At 40.2% G+C, this 23,615-nt stretch overlaps 1 long non-coding RNA gene across 1 annotated transcript; it reads left to right on the top strand.

Annotated features, from left to right (window-relative positions):
* The first annotated feature begins 3,141 nt into the window (after positions 1-3,141).
* LOC120498169 lies at positions 3,142-22,932 on the top strand. The gene is made up of 3 exons (XR_005626643.1): positions 3,142-3,246; positions 8,998-9,122; positions 22,824-22,932. It is a non-coding gene; the product is annotated as an uncharacterized LOC120498169 (long non-coding RNA).
* The last annotated feature ends 683 nt before the right edge of the window (positions 22,933-23,615 follow it).

Consider the following 23,615-nt stretch of genomic DNA (forward strand, 5'->3'; position numbering starts at 1 on the left):
AATTAGCAAAGGTAAATGCCTCTGGGAGGGCCACTCACTGTACTGGGTCACTTAAGACTAACAAGAGTACTTTTAGAGTAAGGGTTTTACTTCAGAAATTGACCCAAAAAATTCTCCTTTAGAGGAAGGGTACATGGTTGACTGCACTTTTTCTCACTTTCTAGCTTTCTCTCTCTCTCCCTACATACCCATATGGCCAACAGCCCTTAGTAATTTTTCTCTAAAATTCTGCCTATAGCAAAGTTAACATTCAGGCACAAAGCCCCAGGCTCTTTACACTCTTAAGTGTTTAAGCTTCATTATTCTTTTCCTAAATTGCTATGTCCTAGAAGCAAGGAGTGGAAACAGCCATTTCAGCCACTTCATATGCAGACTGACCACATGCTTCAGCCTGTACCTTTTTTACAAAATGTAGTCTCTGCTCAGGAAGTGCTTAAACTGAGCTGTACAATCCATGTGGCCTCTGTACCTCAATACCAGGTGCACAAGCAATGGTGACCATGCACTTGTTTTTCAGACCCGTACAGGGACACAAGCAGAAGTGCCTGGAAAGACCAGCTTTCCAGAGAGCCCCACAGCAGGAGACAGATGTGGCCAAGGCATTTCTTGATCCTTTTTACATTGGGAATGTCCAAAGAGCATCCCAAAACTTGGGCACATATAGTGCATTTAATGTTGCTGCCAGTGCTGGGGGAAGGATATTATATTTAAGGGTGATATAGCCATGAATGAACATCCAACAAAAAACTGACCCATGACCATAATCTTGAGAAGAACTGTGCAGAAATGTCAGAGATGTCCCGGTTAATGCTGCACCATGCTGTGTAAGTGGGTATGTCTTAATATATAAAGTCACAGCAGGAGTGCTCAAGAAGTCATAGCATTTCAGGGTCTTGACTTATTTTTTCAGAGAAGCACTATTTGTTTCTCGTCACATGGGGCTTCTTGTGGCAGCTTGATGCACCAATTTTTAGTATATTTTGGGAATTATTGGTTTTACTATAATGCCTCTTTTACAGGACTCTGTCAGTGGAAAGCCACTTAATGTTGTGGATTTGCTGGGTAGGGAGTAGAAAATTGTCTTGTTGCAAAGAGAGGTTGGCCTTTGCCTCTAGTCTGGAGGGAGGCTTGCAGAGCTATGTGTTGCTTCATGTGTTTTGTTAACAATGAGTTAGACTGAGAGCATCAAATACATCCAATATCTGAACAACAGCTGCACTAATTTCTGTGACCATGGGAAAAACAATGCAAAAATGTAGATCCAAGGACCAAGAATTAAAGGGCTTTTTGATTGCAGAAGCTGAGCAAGGCTGAAGTAACAAACTCAGAATGATCCCAAAGTTGTAGTTCATTTCAGCTGTCTGAGTGTAGTTACCTCAGATTGGGAATGCAGATTGGACAGTCTGTGTCCAGTCTTTGAAGTACCTCTTACAATATAACACAATAATTTTAGTGTTTCTGTAATGTAATTATTTCCCTCAGGATATTTCCAAACACTAGGAAGTCTCTGGAGTAACTCTGAACTCTACAAGTTGACAAGTGAACAAGCTGGTCCAAGCCTTTTCAAAAGCTCAGATCCTGGCAGGCTGCATTAACAGCTCTGGGAAATGATGACATCAGCACCTCAGTTCACATCTCCTTACAGTGTCCTCCAAAAGCTGTCACAGATCCTGCATTGAATCTTGCATTTCTCACCTGTCAGAAGTCACAAGGCCTGAGCAGCAACATAGTCAAAAGGGGAAAATGAAAATATAACAGAGTTGATCTTAAACAAAGGTGTGCAATGGAGCAGAGATAACTTATGTTGTGAGAAAATCCAAGCCTTAAAATATGCTCAGCATGACTAGGACCACTATTTTCCACACCAGCAATAACTGAAAGACTTGGTGGCAGTTTTGTGGGTTCATCTTTTCCAGTAGTGCAGCCAAACGATGCTCATCTATGAGAAACAATTTAGGGATAACATAATCATCCTGCCAGTGTGATTTACAACAGATTCCATTGACCCAAAGGTCACTGTAATTCCTCAAGCACAGATAACCTGTTATTATTCCATGGCTGAAAAATCATTTTTATATATATTTTTGTATGTGTGTGTGTGTGTGTGTGTGTGTGTGTATATAAGCCCTTTATTTACTGTAACAATAAACTATAGTGATCTGATCAGGCATCACTGCCTCAGCAGAGGCAGCCTGACTCCATAAAAGTACATTAAATCATTGCTGCTAGGATTATGAATAACAACTTATGGGAGTCCTCAAGAAAGTCCTATGACCATTTAAAATGAGGAAAGAACTGCGTGTATGCTATTATCCTTCCTCCAAGAAAAACTTTTAATTTATAAAAGCAGTGCATTGTTCAATATCCATTGTGTTTTCTTCATTAACTCCAGGGTTTGCCTCATTTCATTTTTCCACCAAAGGGGAAGAATATATTGAGCTGTCAGTGATGTTATCTATGAAGAGAGGCTGCGGATTTCATATATTGAATCTAAGCTGTACAAATAGTCAAGTAATAGGAAAGGCTTTGTAATAAAACACAGGTAAAAATAAGCTTGCAAAACTCAAAGGGAAAAGAAAAGTCTAAATTGTTTATATAATCAGTTATATTCCCCTGAGTTGTTGATCTGCCTCTTTCTTTTGAAAATTTTCTCTTGTATTTTCCAGAGTTGGTAAACCAGTATTTGAAAACGGCTGCAGAAAAATATTATCTCAATTTCTTAACAGATATTGTGATCCAGCTCTTATCCATGTGGGGGGAAGCTCAGATGTGCACATACATGCACACACGCTCTGATCTGACTGGGTTTTGGAAAAGTGAAGTAGGAACTGTGTAGGTACCCAGTTTGTGGTGATTCTGAGTGGGGCTGGCCCAGCCTCATCCCCAGTGGGTGCAGCTGTGAGCAGCAGGTGAGCAGCACTGACAGCAATGAGCCATGGAGTGCCCAGGGGCACTGACCAACCACCATGAGGGGCAGGGGGCACTCAGGTGCAATGCATCAACATGAGGGGGATAAAAGGATGGGCTAAAGAACCAGAAGGGCAGATACTTGCAGCCTTCTGAAGCAGTTTGGTCTTTCTCTGTATGGGTTGAAGCTTTCTGGAATTGCGTGGTGACACTCTGTAGCAGATGCTTGCAGCCTTCTGAAGCGGTTTGGTCTTTCTCTGTGTGGGTTGAAGCTTTCTGGAATTGCATGGTGACACTCTGTGTATTGTGGCTGTGACAGAACAGAGCAACGTTGGCTGGGTAAGGACAGTGAAAGGAGGTTTCTTTCTGTTAAAAGTTGGGCCTTGCTCATTTCATTTGATCTGAACCATTTGACAGGGGAAAACCTGCAATGCAAAAGGAAGGAGATATGGTTGCTAGGAATGAGAAGAGATTGGACTAATTTCCATGAAAATAGCAATTGAACAAGTTTAAGTGGGAGAACTCTGATGCTGGGGAGTGGGGAGGCTTCTTCCCTGAGAAGCTGGAGGAACCTCAAAAGTCTTGAAAATGTACCATTATGGAGGGACTAGCAAAACCAGTTGAGAAGATAGAGAGGATTTAGGTAACCAGAAGGACTGAAATGAGGTCAAAAAGACATTTGAGACTTTGGGAATAGCCATTTCAACACAATAAAAATGAAAGATCAAATTCACGGGAATTAACCACTTACATGGAAATAACTGAGGCAGAAATCAGGCAGTAACCGGAGCTGGAGGCAGTGTGGGGGTGAGATTGACATGAAGTTTTGTGGGGAATGGCCATTGAGTAAAATATTTCCTACAGTGAGATGAAAAAGAGCCATAAAAAGGATTGAAGAATGTGAGTGAATGTTTCAAACACTGTGGGAATAGGAGAAATAACAGTAGTGCAATGACCAATCCACAGATGACTTTGGAGCCTGTGGCACTTCTGATAACTCCAAGTTATATAATAAATTACCTTGATATATTAAATTTTAACACAAGACATTCAGGAACACAGCCTCACTTAAGAAAATGCAATGTGTTCCTGAGCAAATGTTTTCCAAATTCCATCCCGTCTTCAGCTCTTCGGATAAATGTTGAGGCACATCACAAAAATAGTGCATACTGAGATAGGAATATACAGGTCTGCCAAATTTTTGCCTGCCAAAATGACTAGAGAATCAATATAAAAATAGATGAAATTGCATTTATTTATATGCCACATGTATTTGTTTCACACACAGTCCCCCAGCAGTCTTGTCTTCTCTCTAATTCTCCCCCTCCTTTCTCTTAAATCTAATTTTCTTTGCAACAGTTCAGCTCTAGATGCTACAGATTTTTGTTTGCTTGTTTGTTTAGTGAATAATCATCCAAAACCTCTAGAGCTTATCCTTTTCTAATCTAATGTGAAATGTTAAAAGCTGCTTACCAGCAAATTAGCTCTTTCCAAATTATGTGCACACCAGATCCTACAAGTCAAATAAAATTAAACTGAAGTTTGGTTTCCACTATGGTAGAGATAACTTAGAAACTGGCCCTGGGGCACACAGTCAACTAACTGGCTGTCTGGCTTAATAGCACAAAGCACATGCTGTAATTATGCCCATCATTTCCTCTTAACCACTCATTGCTGCAAAATGAGCACTTCAGAGATGTTTACCTGCCTTTTCAGGGATAAGGTACACCATGAAATTCTACTGGCCAAACAGAGCTGCAAGTCACAGCTTAGGGCATGCTGCTTTTCAGGAATATGCTTGAGGTGTCTGACAGCTAAGCATCAGCCAACATAAATGACAATAGCACAGGGATCTTCTGCCTCCCCAAGCTGCATTTTTCAACCATTTTTCAACCAATCCCCCTTCTGAACTTCATTGGGAGTATCCTGCTTATTTGCACAAAGGTGTGCTAGCACAAGACATTGTAAAGAATTTCATGGTTCAGACATTGCCTGACAAAGATTGATCTGCTGCTTTGATTACAAATTACTTTTTATTCCAAAGTCTCTGTCTCACAATCACAGTCTATGATGGAAATGCATCAGGAGGAAAAACTGTCCCGCCCTTAAAGGGTAAAGCCCCAGCTCTGCTGAAATCAAGGGCTGTTTGACCCTGTGCAGCCTGTACAAATTAAATGCAGGGAGAAAAGTAGTGGGACAGGTTAGAAAAGGGAGTTTCTTCATTTTGAGAAGCAGCCTACCTGTTTATCATCATTCACTCCAGACCAGAAACCTTCCACAATGCAACAAGAAACTAATGGGGAACAAAAAAAATGTGAGAAAAAGATGGAGAGCAGGACACTGCAGGGTTTTGTTATTGGTGGTGCCAAGCAGTCCATAAACTCCCCTTTCTCAATACCATTGCATGAGTTCAAGCAGTTATACTCATCTGGATCTCCCTGAGCTTCTGGTTCTCACAGACTTTGGGTCATGTCCATAGTGTGTGTTACCACCAGCATGTGTAGCTGTAACACAAGTATTTCTTTAATTTTTACAGGTTTTATTGAACGAGTGCCACTAATCAGCCAGGGTAATTTCACAAGGACAGAGAAAATCCACATGATGTGCCTTTTCAAAGGACCAGCATGTTATCTATAAAAAATTCTTAAATTATTTCTAATGGTTGAGTTCCTTCAAATGTGATTGTCAAAATACACCTAAAATGCACCTGTGAGGCTGAAGCTATTCATAAAACATAACCAGTATTTTCAGCTGGAAAAAAAAAGTTTTAAAGCAACATTTCTAAAATTATAGAGGAATGTTTCAGAATATAGCAGCTCCGTTTAGGGTATATATGAAAGGATATTTTTCAAAAAGAATTAATTTAGGAGAAAAAAATCAGTTCAGATGGACTAAATTTTAATATATGGAGGGTTTTGGTTTGGTTTTTTGTTTGCTGGTTTGTTTTCTTCTTAGTTTGTCCAGGAGTCCATGAGTTTTACTGCTCAGATCCTAGGGGAAATGCTATTTTTATAAACAATGTGTTACCAGAATATATGCCTAATAAAACAATGTGCTTTCATGATATACTTTTAAGACTGCTAGCCTTGTCAGAGATTAATTCAGCCTCTCTGAAGTGGAATGCAAAGCAGAATATCAAGGAAGATAGATAGTAATCAATCAATATTGTAAATCACTACTAAAATCCACAGATAGCACAAATGGTGTAGAGTAACAGCAACACCTTTATATGGAATTCATGTCAAAGCAGCACTGCTCTGGCACCCTGGGGTTCAATTATATCTACAGTGGCTCTGTATAGGATTAGCCTCTCATCTCTGGGAGGGTGGAGAGGAGGAGAATGTCACCCAGAATTGTCAAACCTTGAATGAAAAATGTAGGTGTGAGCGTTCTTTCTGGAACTTTAAAGTGAGTTTAATTCAAATGAAACAATCCAATAAATAATACCTTGCAGCTGACTTTGAGATGTTTGCACTGGCACTACTGAATTCTACAGCTGCAAACTTTCATTCCCATCATAAATGACATGCCATAATTATATTTTTACAGGGTTCTCTATATATGTTGATTTATTTTTTTAATTTCTCTTTCATTAATAGCTTTTTTCTTCCTTGGCAAGATAAGGTGATCTGAAAAATGCCCACTGGCTTATTCAGTGACCCTGTTTTTATGGCGTGACAATACCAATAATAAAAACTAATTTCCTCCTCTGATTTTCTCATACATACAAAGCAAAGATTACTTCTGTCTGTGCTTGAAAGCTATTGAGAATGCAAAGGCCATCAAATAACTGGTCTAAAACACATGCATATTTTTTCATCTTCTCTTTAAAAGCTCACTTTTTAATCCATTAACAATCACAAGCAGCAAACTGAGTCACGGGTGGTTTAGGTTCCCCTGTTGTGGTATGTCACTGCTGTAATTGATTGCCAGTTAACTTGTGTTAGCCAGCCAGTTCAGTAAGCCACAAACATTCATCTCTGGGAATAAATGTTTGCAGACTGTCTATACTAGCATTTACAAATGCATTATCTAACCAGAGTTAATTCCAGCCATCCTTTAACAAAATTAAATCTAGTATAGAGAAGAGCTCTGTTATCAGTTATCCTTGTACATCTGCTTCGTGGAACGTTTGGATGTGTTATTTGTTACTGACAGTATTGCATTATGGGCTCTTGCACTGGGGCTTCCCTGGAGCTGGCCTTGTTTGTCTTTCCTCCTTGGGATTTTTGGCCTCCATGACTGCTTTTTCCCTGTGTTGCCTCCTGAGAGCCCCTCCTGAACCCACGTGTGGATCAGCTGCCTGGCACAAGTCTCTGCTTTGCCAGTAGGGGTGGCCTGCTCCTCTCCATGGTGTTTGTACACACCTTGATGCACATCAGCACCAGACAGAGGGCTGTGGAATTACATGATGTACTGTTTCTGTATCCCTAAATGTACCTCTCCACAGTGAGGGTTAAGGGAGGGCATGCAGACACAAGAAATGGTTTTTTCCCAAAACTATGAAGTGTCCAGCTGACATGGCAGGAAAGTCAGGGAGGAAGGAAGGACACAAGACAAATCCTGTGGTCCTCATTTCTCACTGTTGAAGGAAGATAGAAAAATGGGAGAGATAAGGGAAGCAATAGGGTAATGGCAGGAAACCATCAGAAAAAAAGTGAAGGAAGAGCAGGTTAAGTCAGGATGGTAGCCAAGTGTGTTTTCCAGTGGATGTGAGAAGTGGTGCTCACGCTTCTGCTGCCTCCTTCCACGGCTGTTAAGCACAGAGGGAGGTAGTAACATGTAGTAGTAATATGTGGTAGAAAAAAGGTCATAATAAGTACTCTTACATGGACCAAAAAGAGCTTTCAAGTTCACTGTGAACATCCCAAAGATGCTGTGGAGGTCTGTGCTCTAAAGCCAAGACACGTTTACCACTGAACCTGTGTGAAAGGAGAGGTTATGAAAGGCAGCACTACACAAGAAAACATCTTTAGGAATGAGCAAAGAGGACTCAGTGATTTGGGGAGGGGTGGTAAGCCAGGCTTGTACCAGTATAAACACATAGTTTGAACATGTTTACAACCCCTTAAAGCAGAATTTGGCTTCTCTTCACTAAAATGCCTCCAGACAGCCCCAGGGCTGCTTAGGTAGGGACATAAATGGTTTGTGATGCTGAGGGTCCCACTGACAAATTGCCAGGAGGCTGAGTCACGCTTCATTTGCATATAAATTGCAACCATTTTTATCAAATATAAATGCACACAATCATAATAGAGCATTTGCTTATTCTTCCTTCTCCTTTGAGAGATGAATACAAATTGTTTGCCTTTAAGTTTAATATTAAATAGCTGCAGCATCTCAACATTGCAGAAAATGGAGGAGCAGGAGATGTTTGCAGTGGAACCTCACTTAGGATCTTGGCTAACTGCATCTGACCAAGCATGGGTTTAGTGGATATTCACATGAACCATTTGATACCTTCGGACAAACCAAAGGTGAACAAATTCAAGCCAAGGGATATGCCGGATTAGTTGCACAACTTCCAGAAAGTTCAGACCAGATACAAAACTCAATTGTACCTGAGATTTACACTGAACTCAAGCCTGATTTCTATTAGATTAGTTGCACAACTTCCAGGAAGTTCAGATACAAAACTCAATTGTACCTGAGATTTACACTGAACTCAAGCCTGATTTCTATGGCCATTAGGGCTCCTGCAGTTCTGGATTGAAAGGTACAAGCTATTTTACACAAGGTAGAGAGGGTGTTGGCTCTGTTAATCTCACTAGACTTGTAGTCACAGTTTTAGATAATGGAATAAACATGTTGCTTGAGACACTAAATTACACTGTTCCAGATTCCTAAAAACCAATGCCCTGAACTTCTGTCCTTCCTGTGCTGGCTGACTGGGGTTTGCAAAGTGTGAGAGCATTAATGCCTAACGCTTTTTACCGCTGTTCAGAACTGATTTCATTCACAATGTAAACACTGTGTCTGCTCCTAGCCAGACAGTATAGTCTGTGGGGTTTAGTCCTCTATGTTTGACAGTGACATGGGTTAAGAATATCATTATTAGCTTCTAATCATGATAATAATCCCTTTTTATAGAGTGCCAAGGGCGATGAGGAGACAGAAGGAAGAAATCACCACTATAAGGCCAGAGGGAAGGATGTTGATGAGCAGCACTTGGAGCCTCTGCAAGAGATCAAGGGAGAAGGCCCTACAGCTAGGAGGTAAGGAGGAAAATGCTGTATTCATGAGCCTAGGACAAAGTTTTCATTTGTGCATAGGAGACATGGAATTAGCTGAATGCATATTGACAACAAGACAGGGTCTCTCTGTGTAGTGGATGAACCTGTATGGCCTCCTCTGCCTCCTCCCATTGTTATGGAGCAGCTAACAGACAAGTTTTCATTTTTTCTGCTGAGTTTTCTTTCACTGTTTGGAGGAAGGTCTTTGTCTCTTTCCTTTTAGCTTACAGCTAGCATTTCCTTCTCCCTTGTGAGGAAACCACTATACATGCAATTTCATTTTCTTCACAGCCAGTGCTGTGAAGATACCTAGGGCTAAATTTGGCTCTGAGCAGTGTGTCCTAGCAGACTCTTCCAGACTTCACTGATAGCTTCCCCTGGTTCATGGAGAACCTGTCCTTTTTTTTTTTCCACTGGCAACAATGGAAGAAACTACAGATAAATTGCTACCAGTTCTGTATGCAGAAAATGAATCCATGTATGCAGAGCTCTGGAGAGCTCATCATCTACTGAAGAGCCTTTCCCCACCCTCCTCCAATAAAACAAGAAGAAGAAATTTAGGTTCCACAGTCCAAGCACAACCTCCCTTACTGTCATCTCTAGCCCTGGCAATGTGGTGAAATCAAATGTTCATACAGACATACAACTTGGGGTGTAGATGATGCCAAATTTGAGTCCCACATGCAAATTTTTTTGCCAGCTTCTAAATACCTAAGGGTATTCATGGCATAGAACCCGTCTTCCTTCTTTCCCAGATTGCCATATCAGTTGTCACAGCTGGGGGGTTGGTAAAAGGGACATGTGTTTTCTGGATAACATAAAATTTAAAATGTCTCTTGGAGAACTTTCTTTGAACCTGCTTTGTAGCCTTTAGCTCATTTCTTGCTTATTGCACAGAAATTTACATCAAAACTAGTAGTCAAAAATGGGTTGCTGTGATGTACATGCTTCTGGCAGTGCAACAGGGCTTCAATATATAAATGAGAATAAAGTCAGGTATTTCAAACACCTGCCTGAGAATCAGTATTGCAGGAGAGTGTTTCTGGCTGTGGCTTAGTCTCACTAGGGAGAAATAAACACCATAGGCAAAAGAATGCAAGAAAAAAAAACACCAGGAAGGAAGGAAGTTTGCAGCCCTCCTCTTTCCAAAATTGTGTGATTTAATATCCTCTGAACACCACAAAGTTTTGCTTGTTACACATTTACACATTGAATGGTCTTGGCCTTTGGTATCACTGTAAATAGCATGATTAAAGGTACTCTGCACCTCAAGTAGTAGTGATCAATACATGCAGCAATGGCCAGCAGACTGACTTTTCATTATTCCAGAGCTGCTCCCTAAAATGCCCAGACATTTATAATTGCAACTTGTTGCTACATAAACAGTAAATTAGTGCTAATGCTGGGAAAGAAAATGTTATTTACAGCAGAAAGGTCATTCTTTCAAAAGGGGTCTTCAGTCCTACATATGTCCTAAGAAAATTTGTTAAATGCAATTTGTACATTGCCAAATTATGTCAAGAGTTGTGGAGTCTATTGAAAAAAAATTTAAACCCAGCAGCAAAAACATTAATCATACCAAATGTCTAAATGTGGAATTGAACTGGGAATATTATCAAGAGAAAAAAAAATATTTAACTACAAATAAGTTAAACTATGTGTGTCAAGAAGTCAAATACACCCAACAGGCAAAAGAAAATCCCAGAGAAGGAGAATTTTGGGCCTGGCTTTATCATTTTGCCTGGTCTCTGTGCCAAGGCTGACAGCCCACCCTGAGTTACATGCTAACATGGGTGAGGAAGAGGATCTTACATGGACACCAAGCACCACCAGATACAGTGACACTTGCATCCTCAGCTGGAGCTGCTCAGGTTGATGATGCCTTTTACCCAGAGCTGTAAAGCCTCCAGGCAAGGAGGAGCCCTGAGTTCCATCAGCTGTAGTGAGACAGGAGGCAGCAGCAAGAGACCAAACCTGCACCCTGCCCTCAGGGTGACTTCACTGCCACTGTATCAGACCTTTAGGGACCTCACCTCTCCAGGTATTCCCCCAGGGAGGTTGTAGGGGCCCTCTGCTGTGGCCAACACCTTTCCCAGGTGGCTTTTCTCAGGGAAGGGAACCCTCTCATCTTCAGGTGGATGGAGCTGCACTCCCCCTTCAATGCTGATAAAACCCCCAGGGCACTTCCATTTCACCTTTCCTCCCTTTGGTACACCAGCACAAGATGAGGCCTCACTGAGTTTCTTACCCCAGGGTTCAGATATTCCAGTGGAATCAATAAATGCCAGCTGCTGTGGGCAGCACACATGCTCTTTCCCTTCCTGGGGAATAAGAATGCTCCTCTGTCTTGTTCAAACTAAACAATATCCCAGGCACTAATCCCATTTCTTTATGATACCACTATAACCTCATATTACTTTATCACTTGGGGATTTGACACTGTAGCATTTTATGTTATTCTTTGCTAAGTCTAGAAAAAATTAAGCCTTTCTTATTGTCCATTTGTGAAAATTTTCTTAATCCTAACAGAATATGAGAACCTCTTTTTCTCCATCATCTATAATGCATAAATATTTTAAGTAGACTGCATGATAGCTGTAAGGTTTCAGTAAAAAATATAGTTCACTAAAGCAAAAAATATGGTATAATGGGCATTAAAAATAAATAAACTTTTTTTTTCAAGTTAGAAAAGTTAACAATACAAAATAATAATGAATGCTGAATCAATACAAATGTGCTGTCCTTATAATTCTTGTTTTCTTTCTGATAGATATAAGTTTTGGTTGCTATTCTAAAGTATATGGAATGTGATTTTTTCAAACAAATACTCTTCAACTGATATAATATTTCAGATGGAACTTTTTGATAGCCTTAGGTTTTGACTATTTAAACACACCGCTAGTAAATAATTAAACATGAAAAATTGAACATAGTATCTGCTCTAGTGGGAAGATGGCATATTTTACCTCAAAGGCACGTAATAAGAAACCCTGTTTGACCAGTTAAGCAAGCAGAAATAAAATCTGCACAGCCCATTGCAAAACTTGCTGCAGTCAATAGAAACAGACCTTTTAACATCAAAGGGGTTTAGGTTATCTCTTTACTGAATAAGTGCTTGTATTATTAGAGTGGTCAGGGACAAAGGGAATTAGCTGTCACTGATAGGACAGCAATTCAGCCATCTCCTTTGTTATTCCTGCAGGATGCATTGCCTTTGGCTGTATGGGCATTGAGAGGCACAAGGGCTTCTCAAAGACTCAGGATGAGCAAGTTTTGATTTATTTTCTTTTCCTTCCTATGAAAATGGAGGATGATACTCTCCTGTGATACAAGCAGGCCATGTGGTTTATTGCCTGATATCTAGAAAATCCTCAAATGGCAGTTTAACTCCAGAAATTTAGGTGTACAAAATCTCTTTGGGTGGAAGAAAAGATGCTCTTCCACCATGCACAAACTCTCTGAGAGAGCAGGCCACAGCCACACCATCTAAATTTCCTGTCCGAGTGACAGATCATGGCTCCTCCTGCTGCTTCTGGAGAAAGTGACTGGGGTGTGCTGTGCAGTGCCAGGCTCCACGAGTGGCACAGCAAACACACCTGAAGTCAGAGGGTGCCAATGTCCACTTACACATCCACCCACATCACTGCAACTTTGCTTCAGCACCCCACAAAAAGCTCCTCAAAAGCCCTGCACAGTATACAAGCACTCACTTTTGAGAATAAAACCCAAACATCTTTTAGCTTTGGTGCAGTTTCTTAGAAAAAATTCTGTCAATTATCTTCTTTGGCTACTCTACTTTTTGTTGCTTCCTAGTCTGAAATGTCTGATCTGTTTATCAGCTCACAGATCTGTGCTCCTCTTCAGCCACAGGTGCATGCAGCAGTAGTTTTGTCTTTGCCCTGCTTCTGTTACCACCAAAATCGACAAATTTGCTTTGACTTATTGTAGTAAAAGCCTATTGACTTCCCAAGAAAGGTATTCTCCACTTTGTGCTTGACTCAGTGCATTAAGCTGTAAACTTGGAAAAAAAAAGTGAACTGTGTTTCCCTTGAAAAACAAAATTGAAAGATCTTTTTTGAAAAAGCAGAGGAAAGGTCCCTTAATGGACTTAGACTGCATTAAAGCTGCTATAAAATACCATACCGCTTATTAGATTACTCCTGCCATTTTTATTGAGTAAGCAAAAAAAATTCCAAACAAAAAGCCCCTAAAATTTCTTAAAATCTATTTTAATACCACCTGAGTTAACATTTAAGCAGGTTTTTTTTTTTTATTTTGTTTTTCTTCCTTCCTAATTTATGTTTTGTATTACTATGATAGGAGCAACAGTTTCCATACAAGGTGATGGCCACATAGCTTATTGATTTCTCAGTCAGTTATGCCATGACATATCAAAGAAGTAAAAATATTGCAAATCAGTTCAGTGCCATTGATATTAGTAGCAGCAAAGACTTTAAATGCATGAGTCAGCATTACAGCAGCTGAAAGATCACACCTTGGATATATCAGGTACCTCAGCAGGAAAAAGAGCCAGTAAGGAATCAAGAGAGAGGTTTTGGGTCTTTTTAACAGTGACCTGGCAGGAGCTGGTGACCAGCAGAATGGGTGTGTCTGAGAGGGGTCACTGTCACTGTGGGGACAGCACACACACACACCCTCATGCTGAGCACAAAATAAAGTCTCAGGATTCCCTTTATCTCCAAGCCAGGTTGATTCAGCGGGTAGGTTTGGGGGGATGATTGCCTGGATTATCTCTCAATGCCCCATTCAACTTTTAATAGCAGGTATAAAAATTTTATCTGATTTTCTACTTTACTCTTTTGAAATATTAACCATTGATGAATTATTAAACTAAATATAAAGTGGTACAAATGTACAAAGATTTCATAAAGAAGTCTGCTCAGGCAGGCTACATAAGGGGACTGCTTCTGTCACCCAAACAGGTCAGAAACCAGCTCCTCTTCTCTCTTTTTGTTTTTTTTAATGTCCATTGGACCAGGTATTTCCAAGGTAGCTGTGTGTTAAATGGTCCATTTTTCTCAAAAGGTTAATATTAAGGGGCCCCAAGAAGCCTATTCATACCCTAAAACAGTTTCAGTACATTTTTTCTTTGAACCAGCCAATATTCAACTAAGCTGTTCTTAAGAGACCCCAGCAGTAGAGGCTGTGAGACCTCCCCTACTTGTTAGTACTATAATAATTTTTTGTCCCCTGAGGTCTAACTGAAATATATCCCTGATGGCCATGTCAGCCTGATATTTTTTGCTTTATGCCAATATAGAAAAAAAAATCTAAATGAAATACCATAGCTATCCTTGTGCCTCCATCTTCACTCTCTTTTCCTTCTGACTAGACAAGTTATGTCCCCACATCTGCTACCCTTAAAATCTTTGGTCATTCTCTGTCCACTTTACTATTTTCCTTTAAATGGTATTTGGGGAGAGCTGAATCCACATTACCACAACAACGTGTCTCTCATGGTGAACTGCCTCCCACAGTGGGTCCAACCACCCTGGAAAATTAAATCCCACTTGGGACCCTGGCCACAAGACACAAGGAGGAACACGATTGCTGTGAATGCCAGCTCCTGCAAAGCACAATGTTGATGTTTCATGATTTGGCAGACATTGCTTCATTGGCCCCTGAAATGCCAAGAACTATACCATAAAGATGAGGAAAAATCCTATTTTAAATCCTATTTTATAGTCATTACAATTGTAAAAAAAATCAGCAAAATGCAGAACAAATAGCTATTACGCCAGGTCTTAGCAAGAGCTGTGTGCACCAGGGAGAAAAACTTGCAGCTCACTCAGACACTGTATTATGGACTTCAAAGAGACACTGTGTAAGTCTTTTGAGAAAGAACCTAAATGTCACAGCTGGTATTGTTTGTTCTTATATAACTCCAATAGCTTTGGTACTATAAAGAAAAATGTAAAATCTGGCCTTAATTTGTGTTTGTATTTGGAACCTGGTGAATTACTCTGGATATTAGCTGTATTAAGTTACCATGAAAGTATAAGCCCTAGCAAAAGTAATTAGCACTGATACCTTGTTTTACATGGGCAATGCACTTTGTGGATAAGAGAATAACAGTGGTGTTAAAGTCATGCACGTTGTGCTTTATCAGACTAGTGCATTATAGCCCTTCAGGTTAAAGGGTTCAGAATAATGAAAGAAAATCCAGGTGCAATTTCCTGCTGCTGTTTTGCTGTAATATCAAATCCTTGCAGGGTTAACTCTTTACTTGCTAGCTTCCCTACATGTTTGCAGTTTCAAGTTGCCATGAGATCATTTGCAGAACCTATGCAATTGCTTGTTTCAAGAATTATGGGAAGTGTTATGTATGAAAAAAGTGGGAATACAGATCAAGAAATGGGTAGCAGAAATCTATCTAGATTCTTTTTTTTTTTTTTTTTGCTTTGAAGACCACAGGCAGAAGGATCACTGCATATTCATGGGGATATGCTTGCACCTCTATCTTTTGCATAGATTTTTATTTCTGCTTTTCCCTACAAGGAAAAGTAAGACGATGAGCTGCTGCTCTTCCCCACAACTTGCCATAAATCATCCCCTTTTGTGTGGCAGAATATTTATTGGAAACATGGTTATAGTGATAAAAATGCTCATATGCAACTGATTTCTGGCCTAATTAAACCAAGATATAACTGGGCTGTAAAGTGGCTGATGAGAATCCCAAGCCAAATCAGAGTTACCTGAGTGCAGCCTTTGGAAATATGACTTACCTTTTCTGCTGTATAACACTGCAAAATGACTTCTTGAGTCAGTACTCATCTTTACTGCTTTGGCTCAGCTGACCTCCCTAAGAGAAAAACAAAAATCCAAGGTTGATCAGGGCTCAAGACGTTCCCTGAGGAGGATATCAGATAACAAAGACATCAGCAAAAATAATCTAGGACCTTTTACCATCAAAAAAATTATTTCATTGATCACCATATAACATCACATTTTCTGACACATGTAAAATTAAATGAAAGCAAGTTATCTTTAATGTTCTCTCAACTTAAAAATAAACATTTCATGAGTGCTCTATATATATACCATATATATATTCATGGGTTTTTTTCTCAGGAAGCATGACAGTTTTAACTATTCACATGAAAGAAGGAATTTTTTTATTCACACATGGGCATCCTGGAAGGCTTTTCCCCAGAAGTTAATAATGTCAGTATTAGCATAGAATGGACATTCAGAGGGTAAGAAAATCATCAGTCTTCAGAAAATACTCTGAGAAGTATTTTACTAAACACAGAATTCTTGAGAGGGATATAAGCCCACAAAACCACATGTCTCAGGCTTTAATGCAGCCTCTAACTACCAGAGGTTAAAGCAGATTTTGTGGGCAATCTTCTCCATAATTAAATACTGTGGGGTTTCTTGCACTCTGTTTCCAGGTTGTATCAGCCTTTGCTAGAGACAGAATTTATGAGCAGACTGGGATTACAGTCTGCTCAGGCAGTACTAATTTTTACATTAGAAATTGACACCTTTCATAAAAGTATGAGTATGCTTTGAGGTGTCAAAATTAATTCTAATATGCTTAAAATAGTCATGATGGTTTGACAACCCTCTAAATATTTGGTGCTAGGTTTGTTTGTTAACATGCAATACTTGAGGTAATCCAGTTGACTTCTGTAACAGGACAGAAAGTAGACTCAGTTCTGTCTCAATATTAGCATTCAAAATACACCAGTTCTCATTTTTATAGGAGTATTTAGAGTACACCATAGAGAGGTGTACATTAGGTAGGAAGTCCCATGTATTTATTTTTTTCTCCCTGTATTCCATCCCTGGGCTGACATCCCTGGATATGCTCTTTTCCATCACCATGACATGCTATTTTAAAGTAATGCATTGTAAGTGAGGCAAGTGTTGCCATAAAGAAATCTTTCATAAAATCATGTCAATGGAAAGTAACACATTCCATTCAGACCAATCTCCTTGATGGAAAAGGGGGCTTTGAATAAGCAGAGATTGTCTAGCTCCATGGATAATTTATCAGTGCCACCAGCTGATCTCTAGAAAAGGCTTAAAAATAACAAAAGACAACTAATCCATTTTTAAAAAAAAAAAAAAAAAAGATTGAAGATGTGTTTCACAAGCTCATTGGTGCTTCTGGCATTAAAAAGCTTACCCTGGTGCATTCCATCGATGGCTTTAGACTATTCATCATATCATTTGCATGAAGAGGCTTACAGCTCTCCCCAGACAGAGAGAGGATTACAAATGTTCCTAAGTCAATAGCCTTCACATTTTAAAGTATTTGCTTATTAAAGGCTACTTTAAAAAGTTCAGAATCAAAACCTTGCTATTCCTGTTTGACAAGAAAACCTTGGCAGTTCCCTAATTCTCAGTATAAAAACGATGCTTTACATTTCTTTAACAGTTTCTCTCCTAGGAACTCCAGGTGCTTTGGATAATTAACATAACTCCAATATGTGTCCCTAGAAACATCCCTCTGCAGTACAGCGCTCTTTCCACCACGTTCCCTCCAGAAGAGGTCACAAAGCTGGCATCAAAGGCAATCAATTCAGAGCTTGGATTCCTACTCATGTGAAGTGGTTTTTGATAGATTACTGGTGGATTTGATGGATTGTTTGGTATTGTTAGGGCTGAGGGACCTTCCATGGGCACACTGGCTGACCTTCACAGCAGTGAAGGATTGTGCCCAGTGAATCTCTAAGCTCTTAATCCCATGGATATGGCCCCAAGATGTTGTTCTGTCTTAGCACAGATGTCAGAGGAGGAAAAGGCAATGTAGTCATGCTGTCTGCATGCTCCACAGTGTCCTTGCAACCCACAACTCTCAGTCTGTGAAGAATTCTAAACCATTTTGGCATAGCAAAAGAGACCTCACAGATGCTCAAATAATTTTATGGGGAAAAAAATTATAGGTCTCAGCACTCAATCTATTACTGCAGTGGAGCTCCAGAGATATAAGACACAAATCCACAACAGACTCTCTTCATTAGCCAGGATGCTCATGGACCAGGCTATTATACTGGGACAGAGAAAGCAATTCAAATTCCAACAGAGAAAAGGGAGAAATATGTAGGACTAATAATACGATAGCATTGGAGTGATTGTAACTTTATCTTAATTCTCACTAAAGGCTGTAGCACAAGGATTATTCTGTATTAAGAAAAATAAAAGTATTTAACAAATATAATTAAATTCAAGGTGCAAATAGATTGTTGAAGAGTCAGAGGCAACATTTAGTTTTAGTTTTACTGACTTGCAAGTTGTAGCTGTAGCCAGAATTTCACCCTCTTTCTAATAGGGACAAAACAGGCTGGTTTGGAAACAAAAAAGAAAAAAAAAAACCAAAAAATTTAAAAAACTTATTGGACCGAAGACTAATAGTAAATATTAGACAAAAGAAGCTTGTAGGGTAGAGGAGAAGTTGCATCTTTTTTACAGGTGATGATTTTTCCTTTATTGACTCTGGCCAAACTGAAGCATGCTGGTTTTGTGGGATTACTAAACTGAATAATAACAGGAAGAGAAAATAATGGCATTCTAGTAAGAAGCCTTTGTGCATGACATTTACAGTTGTATTTGGATCATATACAAAAATGATCCTTAAAATAACATAGCATTAGTTTTAACAATCCCTATTTTTTCCCCAAATGAACTCACTGGTAGTTTGATTTTTCTGCAGATTCCTTCCTAAATATTAAAATCTAAAGTGGAAGAAAATTTAAAAAATAAAAAAAGAAAAATGAAGTGCCAAATTATGTGTTTCCTATATCTGTGGAAGAGTGTTCCAAGTGTTAAAAGTTTCAAGCTCTCCTACAGACCACTAACCAGAATAATTTTACCAGTACATTGTTTCACTTGAAGGGAACATGTCTTTCTACTACAAGAGAAAATCAATACCATTTTATAAATTGTATCAGTGTAAAAGTTCTTAGTAGCTGGGTAGTATATTGCCCTTTCTGGACAGATATAAGATCTATTACTACAGGTACCTTAATACAGATATACATGACTCTACTCTTATGGTGCTGTGCCATATTTATACTAGAATTTTTAAAGCAACTTCATGTTTTGTGCCATAAAAAGATGATCTAATATTATTTAATACCTTGTGCTTCAGATCTCTCCCTCTTTTCTCCCACTCAGAGTGAAGAAGAGTTTAATATTCTTCCACCTACTGCATGTCTTACTTGTCTAAATATATAATTTCTTTGGGTCCGAGTTTTTACTTAAAGTGAGCATGTGTGTATCTACATATGCTTTGTGCTGAGCAACCTGGGCACAGTGATAAGTGCTTGGGAAAAGCTGGTGAAGGGATGTACTGGCCTCCACCCCATTTGAATTCTTTAGAGCTGTTGAAGTAAGCTCCAAAGATTCACCCTGGATGAATCAGTGGTCATGGGTTCAAAGTAAAATTTACTGAGTGAAACATGAATGTCTGACAAACACCCAAAGAAACAGTAGATAACTCTAATGGAAACTAGTGTATTTTTTGGATCTTATTTTATCAGGGCTACTTAGCAATATTATGATAATAGAAAAATTAATACTAGGAAAAATCTTCACCATAGACTAGCTGTGTCTGGGCAGATATAAGTGCAAAGTGATGTGGATATAGACAAAATTTAGATGTAGATGATGGGTACCTAGATGGAAAAGGGGGCACTTTTCTAAGTATTGGAATCCCAAATGCTGGGATAAATCATTGAGCCTCAGAGTCTCCATCTGTGGCACTGGGAACCACCACACTGAAGTCCAGCTGGGCAGATTCCAGATGTTAAGTCAATTCAAGCTGCTTCATGTCAGCTAAAGCACATTGGCTGCTGCTCTACCTTAACTTCCTAATGCTGGCATAAGTGACTTAGAACACTTGCAAGCTGAGGATATGAAAGGGGGAATGAGACTCTTGACTGGCTCAGTGACAGAGTTTGTCTGCTTTGGGGGATTGTTAATTATTATCCTCTTAACTGAATCACCCTCATGTGGAGCTTATCAGTCCAGGTAAGTAGACAGGCTACTGAGAACAAAACTCTGCATCTCATTTGACCTTCATTTAGCACTTTCATCTTTAAAATGTGGCCCTAATGTGTAAGGTATTTATCCTATTCAATGGCTGATTGCACACCACCTAATCTCTTGATGTTGGTCTAATCCATCCATGCCATGGATTTTTGTTACTGTTGCCAATAGTGGACTGTCTTTATTTATCACAGTCACTCTCACTGCATCTTCTCAGAAAGCCACATCAATCAAGCAACCATTCTGATTTGCTGCATCCCAGGATAACAAGAAATGCTTTGTTCTGACTGTATGTTTTTAAGCTATTTTGAACCCTGCCACAAATTAAAGTCAGAGGGGTGTTGAGATAGTTCTGTGTGTCATGGGAGAGCAGCATGAGCTGCTCACAGCATTAGGGTAGGCTCTCAATGGTGACAGACAACTCCAACCTATCCTGCACATTTCTCTCAGGACTTTTCTCAGACATTTCCCAGCTCAGTTCATTTTTATGTTTCCAAATTTGTCCTAAAATTTTCTCTGCAGCTCAGAAAGGCACCGTGGAACAACCTGGTGAACCACTAGAGTCTCTGGGCTGATTTCTCCACCCTGGTCCTGCCATCCAGGGTGGGTCAGTGTTGAGGGGCTGGGAAGGGCAGGAGATGTGGGAGAAGGGCAGAGGAGGGGATGCTTGAGTGAGTTTTCTTATCTTGGGCAGGATTCTTCTGTCCCAACAGAAGAAGGGCAGACAGGGGCACCAAGTTTGAGATTTAGGCCTGATAAAGGAGCTCTTCTACAAAGTCTCACTTTATAAATAAAGGAAACAAATGTGTAAACTCTACTAGAAAAATTACACTCATCAAAACATCCATAAAGCCATGCATATTTGCACACAAATCTAAAGACTTGTAAAATTACAGCCTAAACCATTTTCCAAAGAAGTTCCCTTTAATTGGCACAAGGTGTTGAATTATGCAGAACAGATCTCAGCAGAGATTTTTTTTAATATAAAGTTAATTACTTTATCTTGGTGTGCATGAGGAAGCACAATACTTTTTGCAGTGACTCTTTGTATCAGAGACAGCTAGTATCCATGTTAGTCTGTTCATGTAATAAAAATCAAATTGCATCAATTCCTTAACAAAGCACAGCAGAGGCTTCTCTTAATAGAATCTTTATTAGAGAATCAGATACAGCTATCTCCAAAGAAAGGATTTTTAAAAGGTACTGGGATTTCTCTGTAGTTTATTAGCTAAAGGAACACTGGAATTAGCTGCTGGGAGATGTCATGTTGGAATAAAAACTGCTGGGTGGAAGCAGAGGCAATTGGGATACCCTCTGTGTTGACATGATTCAATGGAAATTTTTTATTTTATGAGCTAAGCTGGAGAGGTCAGAGGGGCAGAGGTTTTGCCAGTCAACATTCTGACTCTTCCATTTCTATCTGCAGAGAGTTCCTCCCTCATATGCATTTCATCCCCAGGCAAGACCAGGGCTGCAAACCAAAACCCATTCAACTCTGCAACTATTCCTGATGCCCCATCACAGGAAGCAGAGGGAAACAGGGAGCTCTGGGGGTTTGGTTGTGGTGGGATTTGACTTAACCTTCTTCCTGTGCCCCAAAATCCAAACAATTTAACAAGCCAAATCTGGGCTTCAGAATCTGTAAGCAAGCGAGTGAATTCAGCACACCTTTGTTTTTGTGAGGAACAGTTCTCACAGGCTCATCCCTAGCCTGGAACTGTTGAGTTTGAGCATGAGGATTGATAGCCCTCATGATAGCTGTTTGCTGCCAGGCAGTGTAAGAGCCTTTTCTTAGCAGAGCACACCCCACTGCTGTGGGACTCCTCTGGAGAACAATTCGCAGCAGCAACAATGAGCAGGGCCACGCTCAGCCTGTGGAGGAGCAGACCCCGTGTACATCTCAGAGCTGCTCTCCACAGCTCCCCAAGCCATGGCTGGGGATGCTGCTGGCAGAAGGTTGGCAGGGTGTTTAGAGGCAGCTGTCAGGGCTGCCCAACCAACAGCCACTGCAAAACCTTCCTGGCAACTTCAGTACTTCAGAGATTAGGGGTTTGGAAATTCCAATTTGTGACATTTTAAATTACTGGTGCCAGACCCCTCAGTCACCACTGCTTAGGGTATTCTTGGCCACTGCCTTTAATTTGTTGGTCCAGAATGGCCATGCAGAGTTCAGTGTGCACTCCAAGCTTGTGTTCAGCCTGATGCTGATAGGAAAATGCCAGGCAGCACCATGGCACCAGGGTTATCCTTCTTCCTGCAGCATCCTCCCTCCAGCACTCCAGAGCTGCTGAAGTGGGGAAAGTGAAATTGCTTCTAAAACATCCTCTTCAGATTATATTTTCTCTCCTGGCACGCTGCTATATAAAAGGTTTTACAGACCAGGATTTCAAAATGAAACTAGTTTTCCCCTTTCCTCTATGGCTGTGGTGCTTTAGAAGTTCATGGACAACACCTGCAATACAGAGGAGGTTAAAGAGTCAACAAGAAAACTCTGTGAGAGTTCCAGGATTTGGAGAGGGAAGAGACAGCCAAAGGAAAGGAGTAGGAGCAAAATCATTGCTTGCCAAAGCTGAGGGTATTTTGAAACTGCTGTGGAGCTGGATCAGCGGGAGAAATGGCAGAAAGTTACACATTGCCATCTCCCTCTTTGTCTTCATTTTCCAGATAGACAAAAAGACTGTTTCTTTGCTTGGGGATGTATCAAAACCAAGGCAGGAGGAGCTACTGGTACCTGACTGTCACAGAACCAGAGATGTGCCAAGGCTGATGCTGAGCCCTCATTAACTGCCAAACTCCAAAAAAAGCAGGCAAGATGCAGTTCAGCAGCACTTTCTGTATTCATTCCCTCTGACATGAGGTGTCTAACTGAGCTGTCACCCTCATGCCCTGCTACACTCAGCAGCACAGACGGGACCTTCCACAGACACAGTGTTTTGTGTGGGCTGAGTCACACTCCAAAGGATCCTAATTTCTGAAACTGTTCCATGTGCAACTGTCTGGGAGTGTGTCAGGAACCTCCAGCAGCTCTGTCCCTATCTCACACCCTGAACAAAAAAATCTGTAGCAGTGGGTGTAACAATACAGGTTTATAGACACCTAACTTAACCATAAATCATCTGCTTAAATATGTGCCCTGATGAGCTGCACATGCTGTTTTTTAAGTAAAAAGCTACCTGTAGCAATTTTTACAAGCACTAGCTGTTTAATATGTGCATTATTAAGCATGCTCTAAAATGCCCAGAAGATAGCAGCAACATGACTTTTGGGCAGTTCCAGCTTTAACCCCTTCTCAGTTTGCACTGCACATCTGGTCCTGCCCTCTCAATTTTTGTTTCCCACCTATCTCAGGCAAGTGCCAGGAAAAAGTGTAAAGTGCTTGCCTCCAGCTTGCAGACATTTGAAGACAAGAGACAAGTTTAAGTGGAGTTTGTCTTCCTGTGGGGTGAACTTTTCCAG

The sequence above is a fragment of the Passer montanus genome, unplaced genomic scaffold, assembly GCF_014805655.1.
Source record: "Passer montanus isolate IOZ18808 unplaced genomic scaffold, ASM1480565v1 scaffold1, whole genome shotgun sequence".
NCBI classification, from domain to species: domain Eukaryota; kingdom Metazoa; phylum Chordata; class Aves; order Passeriformes; family Passeridae; genus Passer; species Passer montanus.